This window comes from Sceloporus undulatus, chromosome 6 (genome assembly GCF_019175285.1).
Source record: "Sceloporus undulatus isolate JIND9_A2432 ecotype Alabama chromosome 6, SceUnd_v1.1, whole genome shotgun sequence".
Classification (NCBI taxonomy): domain Eukaryota; kingdom Metazoa; phylum Chordata; class Lepidosauria; order Squamata; family Phrynosomatidae; genus Sceloporus; species Sceloporus undulatus.
In genome coordinates this window covers 107,651,600-107,663,358 of record NC_056527.1, presented here as the reverse complement: position 1 = coordinate 107,663,358, position 11,759 = coordinate 107,651,600, and the positions used below count along the sequence as shown (strand labels likewise).

The 11,759-nt window shown below is 43.1% G+C and overlaps 1 protein-coding gene across 7 annotated transcripts in view; it reads left to right on the top strand.

The window, feature by feature from the left end:
- Positions 1-2,044: 2,044 nt before the first annotated feature.
- EPN1 (epsin 1) overlaps positions 2,045-11,759 on the top strand; it is a 35,319-nt gene continuing 25,604 nt past the window's right edge. For all 7 annotated transcript variants that reach the window (XM_042473011.1, XM_042473008.1, XM_042473005.1 and 4 more), the window contains exon 1: positions 2,045-2,809. The gene's annotated coding sequence lies outside the window, so the exon portion shown is untranslated. The remainder of the gene's footprint in view (positions 2,810-11,759) is intronic.

Genomic DNA, 11,759 nt, shown 5'->3' with positions numbered 1-11,759 from the left:
TTTGCGTAAGGAAACACTATGAAATTCACGGGTTGCCATATGTTGATAGACGACTTGAAAGCTACACACATTTTATTTAAGTCAAAATTCTGTTGGTGCCTTGCTAATAGTTGTATTGTACTTTCTATCCATTCTCATAGAGGGTGGGAGGAGGTGGCTTCTGGTTCTGAGCTGCCTTTCAGACGGATCCTCGGAGACACTGGGAGGGGTGGCTTAAACTGGTGCTGTGGTGGACCAATGGTGGTCTGCAAGCCATCAGCTACTGGTCTCTGGAACATTTCCATGGAAGAAAAGAATAACTAACCAATGGGCACAATATAGTGCTTGTCCCTGCCATACTGGGTGAAAAAAATTGCCCATCCTCCAAATCACAGATAGCTTAAGAAGCATTAGCTTAGAAAATTGCCTATTCCAAGACTGCATTGCCTCCTAAGGCTACTGATGCCTTTTGATGGCTGCCAGTCCAACCGCAGCCTTTTTCATCTTCTTGCTGCTGCCTTTGCCTCTGCTTCTGCGAACAGGAATCTGGCTTTCCTTGCTGCAGAATTCCTGCTTCCTTTACTGCTGAATTCCAACTTCTTTAGCAAAACAGCTGAAGTCCTACAACTATAGTTTGAATGGGGACAACAAATGGTACCTACAGGTGAGGAGCTTAGAAGGTTTTGTCTTGTGTGCTTATTTGCAGTTAAGGCCTGTTGTGATCAATGAGATTTAATACCAAGTAAGCATCAGTAGGACTGCAGCCTAAAATTTGACACGTGGCTCAGAAGGAGCTGATCTAAAAGCTTTTAAACGTCTCAAGAAACACAAAGTGATATACTGTGTCTGTCTGTGGCTAGGGCATAGGCTAGCTTTCTAACAACTTGAATGAAGGCATTCAAAAATGGCTGCCACTAATACTTGCAACCTGAAGAAATGCACATGAGCATGTTTTAAGTGCAACTTATTAAAAGAATTTATCTTGCTCCCATGTTTGATCAAAGTGCTTTCTCAACTTAGCCTTGCTTTTAGGCAGACAGGAAACGGATCCAGGGAAAGCCTTTCCCTTGTTATAAGTCTTCCGAGTTTCTATTTTTACGTAGAGTACCTCCTGAAAGAAACTGGAATTTCCTCTGGAACAAATTCAACTTGATCGATTGACTTGCATTTACCCAAGTAATTCTTAAGACTTCCTGCTGCAGGAACTCATGCGCAAGGTTTATGGGAAAGGCTCTGGGCACCTATCCAGAAAATGTGGATGTGCTGAGATCTCAGATGCAAAGCAAGGTGAACACAAACAAAATCTGTTTGGCAAGAGAGACTGGGTTTTCTTTTATGAGGCTTGTCTATGATTGTTTTAAAAGTCTGCCTGTTGCAACAAATAAAGGTTTCTTCAAACCTAATTAAAATATGAACCTGTAAAAGAAATAAAGAATTTTGATTTCAGCCTCCTGTCTTCTTCCTTTTAGCAAATTCCATCATTTAGAGAAGCTTTTCTCTGCCTTTGACTTCAGCATGAGATATTGAGAGGGCTGCATCTGCAGAAATAATCCAGTTTGACACCACTTTAAACTTCCATGGCTCAATGCTAGGGAATTGTGGGGGTTGTAGTTTGTTGTTGAGCTCTGGTTCCAAAAGCTAACTACAGTTCCCAGAACTCGATTGCATTGAGCCACTGCAGTTTAAAGTGGTGTCAAACCGGATTATTTCTGCAGTGGGGATGCAGACTAGAGGATTCCCAACCCACCCACTCCATAAAACATTTTAACCTTTGGCGACAGAAATGGGGGTCATGTCTCTTTGCAGAGAAGGTGCTTCTGACGTCACGGCCTTTGGGCTAAGAACCAATCGGAACGGCTGTACATTTTTGCCAAAGGACTTCCCTACAGAAGCACCTGCCCTGTTTCAAGGCAGTTAAAGCGGTCTCAAAATGTATTACTTCTGCGGTATGTCTTAATTTTTTTATCTCTATGTTTATAACGGAAGTGGCGGTCATAGATGCGGTCGCCCTAGAAAGGCGCGGGCGGAAGTGGGCACAACTTGGAGCCGGAAGTGGCGCCGGCGGCGGCCTGACTTCCGCTTCCGCTTTGCGGGGAGAGTCCTCCGGCGCTGCCGCCGCCGCCTTTTCTTCCTCCGGAGCCTCGGCGAGAGGGCCATAGAGCGGTAGGGCTAGAGCGTCTCCCCGTTTTGCCTGTCTCGCTCTCTGCATTGCCAAGGAGACGGAGATCCCGGGCGGAGCCTCCTTCAAGACGGAGCCAGGCCCAAGGAGGGCGAGTCTCCTCTCCTCTCCTGGAAGCCACCTTGGTTTCTGAGTCCAGGAGGAAGAGGGCTTAATCCTGACCTTTGACCTTCAGGTTCAACCTCTGACCTCCCTCCCTGTGTGTGACCTTTGAACCCATCCTGAGCAGAGGAGTCCTTGGTTTCTTCTTTTCCTCTTCCTCCTCCAAAGGCAATCTGTTCCTCTCTCTCTCTCTGTGCCTTCTCTCTTTATTACATTTCCAGATCTCCTTCTTGGACCTGTTATTATCGTTATTATCAAGAAACATCCGCTGAAAGGCCATTTGCAAACAGTGGGTTGCCTTACTTTCCCACCCATTTTGTCAAGATTCCTCCATTTGGCAAAGAGGAAAAGCCTTGGCTATGCCCCCAGGTTGGGGGAAGAAGCGGGGAGGCTGAAAGGCCTGCTTTGGACCCGGGGGGCTCCGGTGGGACTGCGGCCGATCCGTCATCATCCGCCGGCTTCGAGTCTTAATACGCCTGGGACCTAGAACAGAGGAACCCGAGGAGCGTCGCCTGTGGAGAGAAGGAACATCGAGGTCGAATTATCCGAGTGAGTGGTTGGCTTGGTGTTGGCGTTGTCATTCTGCTCTGCCTAAAGCAAGTACACTCATCCCTCTGTATATGCAGATTTGATTATTCATGGATTTGATCAGTATGTTCTCTCTAGGAATATCTAGGTCCTCCAGTGCAATTCTGTGGTCAACTTTAACTAAAAGTTGCACTGAAAGGCCTAAAGACCCCTAGAGAGAATACTAGGAGTTTGTAGCTCCTCCAGCGCACTTCTAGGGTCAGTGTTTGACCGCAGAGTTGCACCGGAGGAACTAGAGATTCCTTAAGAGGTGTCCTCTCAGGTAAAAACATGGTGTGTTTGTTATTTGCGGTGTTTCCATATTCACAGGGGTCTTGTGCCCCTAACCCTAGCAAATATGGAGGGACAAGCGTACTGTGCCTGGCCAGAGGTGTGCAAGGGAAGAAATCCCTACGCATGCTTTCTTGACCAGACCTAGCATCATCATGGAGCCTCCCTGGAAAGTCTTGAATCTGTGGCAGGAACCATTGCTTTACTGTCCTGACACAGGCACTGTGCATCTAGGTCTGGAAAAAAGCTATGTATATTTCCCACAATGCCCCAGCGTAAGACTTCAGCAGAGCACTATGGGAAATTCAAACATCATCTCCCAGACCTCTGCTAGGGGCCACCTGGAGCTGACTGGAGCTCCCACTGGCACCAGCATGTAACCCTGGGGACCAGAGATGTTGACAGGCACATCACAGGACACAGAGATGAAGAGCCTCTTCAATCTAGAGCCAGCCCAAGCCTTGTGGGTTGCTGCTGCTGTGTGCCCTCATGTTGTTTCTGAGTTATGGTGACTCTTAGTGACCCTATCATGGGGTTTTCATGGCAAGATTTGTTCAGAAGTGGTTTGCCATGAGGCTGAGAGAGTGTGACTTGTCCAAGGTCACCCAGCGGGTTTCCATGACTGATCTGGGATTCAAACCCTGGTCTCCAGATTCATAGGCCAACACTCAAATCACTGCACAATGCTGTCTCTGTATCAATAGATACAGGTCAGTATCAGCAGATTAAAATGAATGGGGAAATGTGGCTGGAGAACCATGGAGGGCAATATAGTTAGCCTTCCATATATACGGATTCCTTATCCTCGGATTCAGCCATCCATGGCTTGAAAGTATTCATATTTATATTCCAAATTGTGTGTGTGTATATAAATTCCAAAAAGCAAACCTTGATTTTGCCATTTTATATAAGGGACACTAATATACTGTGCCATCGTGTTTAATGAGACATCGGCTTCCATGGAGTTTGGTATCCATAGAGGGCCCTGGAACCAAAACCCAGGCGATACCAAGGAGCCACTTTATTTAGAACCCACACTTCCTTTCCTATTGGTTAGGCTTTGCTGTTGCCCTTTCATTTCCGTAGCTGGATGGGTTTTCCAAAGATCTGCTCCCAGGACAAGGCGTGCCTGGCTTGAGTGGGCGGGAAAAGGAACATTTCCATGGAGTGCAGCTGACGTTGAGAGTGTGAGGCAATTCATATGGGTGCCAAATTGCAGAGAAGAAGAAGAGCTCTTGAATGAAACCGAAGCTTTACATCTGTGGAATTCCAATATGACATTTGCTCAGTTTTAATTCAGAGTAAAAATGATTAATGGTGTTAGGGGGCATTTTGGAAGCTTACAAAATAGAGAAAGATGGGGAGAAAGCACAGGAATATTGTGTTTTGCCTCCTCTCTGAACTGCTAAATGAAATGAAAGCAGCAAAGTCCATGTTATAAATTCATTAATGCAGATAAGTTGATAGCAGCAGCTACCTTTGGATTGCTTAAAACTATGTTTTGACAGATTCATAGAGCTGGAACCTATCAGTGGATGTTGACAAAAAGAGTTTTTAGTAAATTAAGCTGTATACTTGTACAAAATTTTAGATACTGTTACTAAATAACAAGGGATGGTTGTCTCCTTTAGTTCCATTTACGATCTGTGGAAGAATATACAGCTAGCCATTGCTGAGGACAATGGATGTTGGAGTTGTGGAGGCAATGGAGATCTTAACAGCTTTTTAAGGGAAGATATCACAAGTACATGGAATTTAACCTGCTGCTTCTTGGATCTTTGCCAGTTTACCTGGCCACCTAGAGATGGTTCTTCACATGTTTGAACACCTAAACCCTTTAGCTTCCCTAACTTTCTATGTCTGCATCCTGGAAACAAGAGGAGAGAAACTCCATGCCTGTCACAACTGTTTCAGATCTTCTTGCCTGTGTTGCTGTTTGAAATCTTTCTTGCTGTTCTGGTACTTGACTCTTCACAGACAGAGGGAGACAAAATTGGAAACCATCCTATGACTGTTTTCTGAAACTTACTTCTAGGGCTTGAGTCTATTGGGAAATTATCTCGGACGGTCTTCTTATGTATAGTCTTCTCATGAATATAAATTTTGTTGCATTGGTTGTAGCAAAGCAGAGACACACTCTGCATGTACCCCAAAGCACTATTTTTATTTATTATTACATCCCATCTTGCAATACTTGGTTTAGGCCTTCTTACCAATAAAGTAAGGAGGGAATAGGGTAGGGCATGACCTTTGGAATCAGACTAACTAGAGTAACAGAAAGGACAGGCAGCACAGAAAATAATATGCTTGTGGCCAATAAAAGATGCAGATGAATTACTAAAAGGACATTAAGGCTGATTTTCATATCAGGACTCCATGACTGAACCATTTTAGAGCTTGTTGTTGTTAACTGCCCTCGAGTCAGCTTTGACTCATGGCGACCCTGTGAATGAGACATCTCCCAAGACTCCCTGTCCTTCACTTTTCTGCTTAGGTCCTGCAAATTCAGGCCCATGACTTCCCTGATTGAGTCTATCCATCTGGCATGTGATCTTCCTCTCTTTCTGTTTCCTTCTACCTTCCCTAGCATTAGCACCTTTTCTAGTGAATCATGCCTTCTCATGATGTGGCCAAAGTATGACTACATCAGTTTCATCATCTTGGCTTCCAGGGAGAGTTCAGGCTTGATCTGTTCAAGGACCCATTTGTTTGTCTTTCTGCCTGTCCATGGTATCCTCAGCACTCTCCTCCAGCACCATGTCTCAAATGAGTTTATTTTCTTTCTGTAAGCTTTCTTCATTGTCCAGCTTTGATACAAAGTAGAAGGAAATACTGTATAATGGTTTCAGCAATTCTGACTTTAGTATTCTGCTGTATCTCTTTAGACTTTAGCATCTAATCTAGTTCTTTCACGGATGCCCTTCCCATTCCTAGTCATCTTCTTATTTCTTGATTGCAGCCCCCACCATTTAAGAATCATACAACTGAAAGAGACCACAAGGGCCATCCAGTTCAACCCCCTGCCATGCAGGAATACACAACCAAACCACTCCTGACAAATGATGTTACAGTCTCTGTTTAAAAACCTCCAAAGGAGACTCCACCACACTCCGAGGAAGCGTGTTCCACCGTCAAGCAGCTCTTACTGTCAAAAAGTTCTTCCTAATGTTGAGGTGGAATCTTAACATTAGATTAATAAAGATTTCCCCGCAGCATAAGAGCTAGAAACTTGCACTGCTTTAAAAACAACAACAAGGTTTTAGACATATAACTGTGCTTCAAGGTTTAGTAGTATTCCCTCCACTTGCAGTTTCTTGGATTAAATCTGAATGCATAGCATATTAAGTTTATGCTAAACGTTTCTTTAAAAGTACAGTATTTAATTGTCCCTCTGTTAAATTTACTCTCTGGATTTTAATATAAAAAGATATAGGAATTCTGATGACATATGATAAATGTGGCATAATGGACTACATGCAATATTGTTATACTAGAACTGAGATTGAAGTTGGGATCAGGAATTCATCACAGGTACTTGAATCCTTGGAAAAGTTACTTTTGGACTGCATCTCCTAGAATTCCATTAGCTGCACAACCACATTCTATCTGGCTGGAGCTGGGATTTTCTGGGAGTTGTTGTCCAAAAATGTATTTTCCAGGATTACAGGATTAAATTAGAATATACAATAAAAGCAGGAGGTAAAACAACGAAACAGTAAAATGTTTTGTTAGCTCATCCATGAGCCCATCTGAGTGATATTTGCATACTATAGTTTAAAGCTGTTTACCTACATGAAGTATGAAGTTTGCTCAGTTATCCATTTATGAATATCTACTGTTTCTATAAAGAAATAAGGAACAAAAGCATCTCATGAAAATGTTTCTTCCCAGAAATCACTCAACAGCACTTGGATTTGGGATATTCTGGTACTTTACCTGCCTCTAGATAAACAGAGGTTTCATGGGTTGTGCTGAGTGCAAAACCCGGATTGGTACACACTTCTTTATTTCTGGGGCAAGTGTAGGGTTGTGGCAAGTTGGGCAATAAAGACAAAGCAGAAGTGAAACAGAAATAAACAACACTGGAGGGGAAATTCCCTCTTTTGTGTGCTGTTTAGCATTTGCTAGCCTTCTTCCCTCCAGAGGTGTTGAACTTCAATGGTTATTGGCCATATTGGATGGGGATGGGCGGGGGGTTAGGACAGTATATCCAAAGGGCACCAGGTCAGGGAAAGAACTCTTTTATTGAATGGTCAAAACATAATTTATCAAATTAGTATAAAATCTCCTTGGTATTAATGAAGTGGAAACACTAGTAACTGTATGAACAGACATATTCTTTTGGCATTGATGCTACAGGTGTGTGTGTAGAGAATGTGAGCTTTGCAGACTGATCCTTGCATAATGAGAAGAACTGTATTCATAGATTTTTGTGGGTTTTTCGGGCTATGTGGCCATGTTCTAGAAGAGTTTATTCCTGATGTTTTGCCAGCATCTGTGGCTGCCATCTTCAGAGAATGCTGGCATGGAAGAGAGTGGGGTATATATATACTGTGTGACCCTGGATAGGGAGGGGTGATTTGCATGTTAATCTGTGTATTGTTCTGTTGTTGATGGCAAGAACTGTATTTCTTTTTCATCAAAATACTGGTGTAGTAGTTTGGGTGTTGAACTGAGGACTCTGGGAGACCAAGGTTCAAATCCCCATTGAGCCATTGAAACCCTCTGAGTGACCATGGGTAAGTCACAGTCTTCTCAGCCATATAGGAAGGTGATGGCAAACCTGCTTAGAATAAATCTTTCCAATAAAAGCTCATGGTGGGTTTACTCTTGGTACGATAAATCAGAAACTATTTGAAGGTGCAACAGCCACTGCCTTTGAATTTCTCCTTGCCCTTCCCTTTTGTGGAAGATTACTCAGAACTTGGTGGGATATTCTTCCATCATGCACCATCAGTGGATACTGACACTCTTGGGCTAGAGCCATAGAACCAGAGAGGGCCATGTTAGTTTTCTAGTTCTCTCTCTCTCTCACACACACACCATTGATGCAGGAAATCTATAGCTGGCACATCCTCAATAGATGGCTATCAACCCTGTTTGAAAGGGATTACCAAAGTTTGAAAAGGTTAGACTAATTTTCAGAATTCCTGACCATCTAATTGCTATATGCTATGAGTCCAAAAGCGTAACATTGGCAAGCTCTGTATAATAGATTAACACAAAACAGGAGATTAGAAATCCATAGATTTGCAGTTCCATGCACAAGTGTTGGTAAGATGGAAGTTGTAATCTAACATGTCTGGAGGGGGCTGGGCTACAGAAGGCTGATCATATTAGCCTCAACCTCTGAATATAATGATTCTCAAGGCAGGAAACATGGTCTTCAACTGTACTAAATACAACGAGAAGCAACGAGGAGCCAGCTATGATGAGGCTAAATAGAAAACCTTTAAAATTCCATTAAATCAGATACAAATCTGTCTTAAAAAGCAAGTCTTCAAGAGTTGAGATCCTGAACTAGTGGATATCTTTAGGAGGCTGATTCCATACCTTGTCAGCTAGTCAAAATGCACAAGAATCTCAAATGTTGAACATGTGGCCCCTAGCTGTTGGAAGGAAGCTTCCATCCTCCTCCTTTGAAACTCCTTGGAGAAAATCACTAGTGTATACTGTAAATGTAATAATTGTTCTATCAACAAACATGTGTTAGTCACTTAATCACATTTTCTCCCTTGATTCCCTTACATTGTTTAAGGCTGACTAGGAATTGAAGCTATGGTTTCCCAGTACATTTGAGGATATTGGACTAGTGTCTTGTTTAATTTCTTAAAGCCGTTTTGGTGGCTTGCAGTAATTGGGACTACATGTAAGCGCTTATCAAGTTGTTTGATGTGGTGGACCAAAACTTTTTCCCCATAGGGTGCCAGGGACTTGTGCCATATCATAGTAATGAAGTTTCCTGGATATTTGCCATAGACCAGCAGCTGTTGCCTCATGGGCCACACTGCTTCATAGTTCCCAAATAGTGTCAAGAGTAAAATATTTTAAATAGCCTTTCTTCCCTACTGTATCTGTTTGTCTGCAAATTCATTAGACACTTCAGGAAGAATAGTCTCTTTAGAATCTCTGAAATTGGTGTTGGCTCTCTTAGAAATTGAGGGGACCGAACAGACAGGCCAAATAAAGCCGCTTCAGGCCACTTTGGAAGTGTGCTGTTTAAACAGTGCACACGTCTTAAGAGGCTGAAAGCCGCACCAAAGCTGCACTCCAGTCCTAAGGACCAGAACACAGCTTCGGTGTGGCTTCCATCTTCTTAGGATATGTGCGTCTTTTAAACAGCACACCTCCAAAGTGGCCTAAAGCGGCTTCATTTGGCCTGTCTACAGAAGGGTCCTGAATTCAAAGATTAGAATTGAAATTGAAAGTTGACATTTGAAATTGGTTTTGGTGCTCATAGAGGTGAGACATCTCTGATCACTTCCCTTCGCTCACTGAATCTTCTTCAGAGCTTTGGAAAAATTAGTTTTTGGGATAGTAATTCCCATGGCAGTCTGGAAGATTCTGGCATTTATTTTTTTAACAAAACACTTTCCCAGCCTCTGATGATCAGTTGTCCAATTCAGGAATCTACAGCTGAAAGCAATATTCAGCAAAACCGGAAAGGAGTGGAAGGAGGAAGTTTCCGAACACTGGTTGCTGTGACTCATTCCTTAGAAATGCAGGCTTCCTTCCTTTCTGACATTTAAGAATGTTAGGGTCAGGCAGGGTGAGGGGCGTCAGGAAGCAGAGAACACTTTGGAGATGGATCCCATGACTTGTACATCTTCCACTTTCCCCTCCTCTCTTCTCCCACTTCTAGTCCACCATAACTCTGGCTCCTAAATCTCTGATCTTCTTAGAAATATCTCTGTCAAATCCATAGATGCATTGGGCTGGTTAAAGTTACTTACTAAGGAGGGAATAAGATTTGTTACATGCTCAGAACTCCAGGCAGTCTACAGGAGCAAAGGGAAATCAGCATAGCCTTTCCTCGCCTGGTACCTTCCAGATGTTTTAGACTTCATTGCTTTGTAAGTCTACTGTTAGCCTTGTTGGGTGGGAGTTGCTGCTCAGAGCAACTGGAGAGAACGTGGTTGGAGAAGGCTGATCCAGCACATCAGAATGGCTATGCTTGCCGGGTATGAAGGGAGTTGTTGTCTGACAAGTCCAAAGGTGTTCAGCTCAAGGAAGGCTATAGGACATGATATAGGATGCATGGTGTGCATGTAAGAGAGTGTCAGAAAGAGAAAACAGAGTAGGGGAGAGATAAGGGTAGTGATTAATGCTTAGGTTTGTGGATTTTGACCTGAGAAATCATGAGTCAAATTCCTGCTCACTCACATGGCTTACGAGGGTGACCTTGATCCATTTGTTGTGTTGTGGTTAGGTCCATATTCTAAACCAGTGGTTCCCAAACATTGGTCTTCCACATGTTTTGGTCTTCAGCTCCCAGAATTCCTAACTGTTAGTCAAGCTGGCTGGGAGTTGAAGTCCAAAAACCTGAAGGACCAAAGTTAGGGACTCACTGTGCTAAACTTTAGACTCAAGACTCCTTTTTGTTACTGTCCAACTCTGACACCTTCACAAAAGGGAAACTTGTATAAATTAGTAATTAAAAAATTACTGTAATAAAATAGTAGCACAAGACGTTTTATCACCACTGTGTGTGGATCATCAGGCTATTTAGACAGTTAGGCCATATAATATATTTTTATTTGCTGATGTATAAAATGAGATGTCTACCATATATCATTATAATATTTTATTTTGAAGCTGGAGTAAACATCAATATATTTCTACTGTATATTTGTTTTTTACTCTGACTCCATCCAAAATTGCTTCCAACTCCTGACTCCATAGCCCTGGTTTTGGCCAGCTATTTCACAGTCTAATTGTAAGGGTGGAAAAAAGGGAATTATATGGGCCCATACAGACAAACAAAATAAAGTTGCTTCGGGTCACTTTGGAAATATGTTGTTTAAATGATGCATGCATCCTAAGAGGCCAGAAGCTGTGCCAAAGCTGTGATCCAGTCCTTAGGACTGCAGCATGGTTTTGGCATGGCTTCTGGCCTCTTAGGATGCATGTATCATTTAAACAGCATACCTCCAAAGTGTCCTGAAGCAGTTTTATTTTGGCCTGTCTGTACAGGCCCATATGCTATCTTGAGCTCTTTGAAGAAAGTGTGAGCAACAAATGTAAAATAAATGTGCCTGGGAGACATTGGGTGTTGATCCTGGAGCTAGTGAGTGCTGCTAAAACCAAGACCTTCCGTTTCTGTTCTGAGCATGAAGGTGACCGGGCCACAGCAGCCTAGCTGGAAGGCATGCTGTGTGCCATTAGATGGAGATCAGACAGGGTTGGTGGGGAGGGGAAAGGGACAGATGGGTCTGATTCTGGTTGCTCCTGCTCTTTTCCCTGTATTTGCTGCCCAATTTAATCACCACTATAACAAGAAAAGGAACTAATGATTGTGTGTGTGTGTGTGTGTTCCCAGTGGTATCCATCCCTCAACTGGCATTCCAGATGCCATGGAGTACAGGGCCAGCTCCATGGAAGTTGAAATTCAACACACCTGGAGGGCACAGGTTGGTCAGAA